This window comes from Nomascus leucogenys, chromosome 11 (genome assembly GCF_006542625.1).
Source record: "Nomascus leucogenys isolate Asia chromosome 11, Asia_NLE_v1, whole genome shotgun sequence".
NCBI lineage: Eukaryota > Metazoa > Chordata > Mammalia > Primates > Hylobatidae > Nomascus > Nomascus leucogenys.
In genome coordinates, this window is record NC_044391.1 from 9,943,800 (window position 1) to 9,946,746 (window position 2,947).

Sequence of the window (2,947 nt, forward strand, 5' to 3'; positions counted from 1 at the left end):
TATTGTTTCCTACTAATATATGCTGAGAGTCAGTCGGCCTAGTGTGCATAATTCAAATGTGATTCGACAGCACAGGGACACAACAGATGTGATTAGATCATTCATGTTTAGATCAGGAAGGATGGGGAAAAAATTTGATTTGGGGCTTGGGGAGCACATTTAAAGTTTTTCCAGGATAGCCAAGGAGGATTTATAGTAATTTTTAAAAATTGTGTCAGGCCAATAAAGTTGATGAACTAGATCCCATCACAAAACTTAGATTGAAAACTGATCCAACAATGGCTAATAGCTGGAAAGAAAATGGTTACCCTATGTTTCAAAACAAAAGTAGAGATTCAGTTGAACTGATAAGTATGAATGTGTTTATAAAGACAAGTGAACATAAGTTTTCAGATTGGGGGAAAAGGCAAAGTATACACATCCCATATATTCATGGCCAGAGAATTCTATCTTTTTCATCATTCATTCATTTCATAAATAGTAGGTATAGGCATATCAACTATCTGCCAGTCACTGTGATAAGCCCTGGGGCTGCAGAAATAGGAGACATGGCTTTTGGTCTCTTATTAGGAAACAGAATAGCTTCAGGCTGTGTAGTGCGAAGATGGTCTTCTGTGCTGGTTGTGTTAGGTAGGGAAGGTGGGGGTGGAGAGGAAGTTCAGGGAAGGCTTTCTGGAAATAATGATAGCTGACTGAATATTGAAGGGTGGAGACAGGGTTTAAGGAACAAAGAACAATTGATGCAGGCATGGAAAACAAGCAACACTTACGGAACATGTGGGTATAGAAGGGAGGATGAGTGAAACAGGGCAGGTAGGGTGAGCACAGATCGAGATGGGTGTTTTTTGATGTGTTAAGAGATTCAGATTAGTTCTCTGATGTCTCTAGAAGGCCATCATTAGTCTTTTTTTTTTTTTTTTTTTTTTTTTGGTGGGGTTTATTTCAAGTACTGAAAAAGTCCTTTGGGCCCTTGGGGCTCCCGACACTCATGGTTCCTTTCCCCACAACTCACTGCCCTTCTCCCAACAGAAAATCTATTTCAAGGACAGTATGTTTTTTTAAATGAACAATTAACATTGTGTTCTCAGCTAACTGCAGAACCAGAGGAGCTGTTTGCATCTGTCTATGCAGATTGAGTTTCTTTAATCCCACACCAGGTCTCCAGCCACATGGAAACAAGGCGGTTATCTGCAAAGCTGAACTAGATCTCATCTCTAGTCGACTCCACTTCCGCCTCTCATATTTATTCCATACCAGCCTCGTGGTTAAGAAGGAGGACCATCAGGAATGTTTTTGTCAACTCCAAGCTCTGATTCATATTCCTCCAAATCTCTCATCCCATCCTCCCAACCCTACCCCCAAGATTTCATTGAGATTTCTCCCAACAGTTATTTGGAAAAAAAGGTAAAACAAAACATGTTCAAGGTCTTGGTGCTTAGCCCAGGGGGCTCCATGTGCTGGGACACCGATGGGCAGGGGCTTCTGCCTCTCTAACCCATGCCCAAGCCACCTCCTGACCCCTGGCTGCAAAAGATGGAAGGGGCAGAAGCCAGCACAGGACCTGTAACTGCCCAATGGGTTCACCTCACCCGCTGCCTAGACAGAGCTGATTTATCAAGACAGGGGACTTGCACCAGAGAAAGAGTAAAATTTTCAGAGCCAGCTGTGTGGAGACAGGAGTTTTATTACTCAAATCAGTTTTCCCCAAGCATTCCAGGATCAGCGATTTTAAGGATGATTTGGCGGGTGGAGGAAGGCCAGTGAGTCAAGAGTGCTGATTGGTTGGCCAGAGATGAAACCATAGGGAACTGAAGCTGTCCTCTTGCACTGAGTCAGTCAGTTCCAGGGTGAGCCACAAGATCAAATGAGCCAGCTTATCAATCTGAGTGGTGCCAGCTGATCCATCCAGCAAACTATCTCAAGCACTGATCTTAGAAGAGGTTTAGGGAGGGTCAGAATCTTGTAGCCTCAGGCCACATGACTCCTAAACCATAATTTCTAATCTTGTGGCTAATCTGTTAGTCCTACAAAGGCATTCCAGTCCCTAGGCAAGAAGGAGGTTTGTTTTGGGAAAGGGCTGCTATCATCTTTGTTTTAAACTATAAACTATAAACTATGTTCTTCCCAAAGTTGGTTCAGCCTACACCCAGTAATAAACAGAGACAGCTTGGAGGTTAGAGGCAAGATGGAGTTGGTTAAGTCAGATCTCTTTCATTGTCTCAGTTACAATTTTGCAACGGCGATTTCAGACCCAGAGGATCAGCATCTCAGGATCTGGCAGAGCCCCGGGCAGGATGATTCAACTTGGCCACCCGCTGGCTCGCTGGTGATGAGTGAGGATTTTCTGGGGCAGATCCTGTGTGGTGGGGATGTAGTCACCAGTCATCAGGTTCTTGTCTGGTTGTGCACTTGGCAGCTGCTTATTCTCCTGTTTGGCTTTGGCCATGTTGTAGTCTCCTGAGTCAAAGTACTTTTTCCCTTTTTGGAGTCCCTTCATAAGGAAGCTAGGCCCCCAGGCCTTTGTCCTAGGCTGGGATATTTGGCCTTTAGCTTTGCCTTCTCCACTGTCTCAGGGAGAGTAGATTCTTCTGCATGTCCTGCTTCTTCTCGCCTGTCTCCTCCATGGTGTTCTTGTTTAGTATCTGGGACACTGTAGGACTGGGACAATAGAGTATAGGAGGTCCAGGAAGTCAACCATTTGAGAGGTGGGGAGGGGAAACGGGACATCCTGAGATGCTTCTTTGGCCTCTGTCAATAGGGTTGCTCCTCATCAATCATCTTAAGCAGGGGGTGATCTAAACAAATTTTCATTCCAGATAACTGAGGCAGAGGCAGGGAGGCTAGTAGGAGACTGCCGTTGTGATCTGAGCAGGAAATGATGAAATGATGGCGAGGCTGAATTCAAGCAGTTCTCTAGGAAAGAAGGACACTCAGAAGATATGTGACT

At 44.7% G+C, this 2,947-nt stretch overlaps 1 pseudogene; it reads right to left on the minus strand.

The window, feature by feature from the left end:
- Nucleotides 1–2,092: 2,092 nt before the first annotated feature.
- On the minus strand, nucleotides 2,093–2,727 carry LOC115837354 (annotated as a pseudogene).
- Nucleotides 2,728–2,947: the final 220 nt, after the last annotated feature.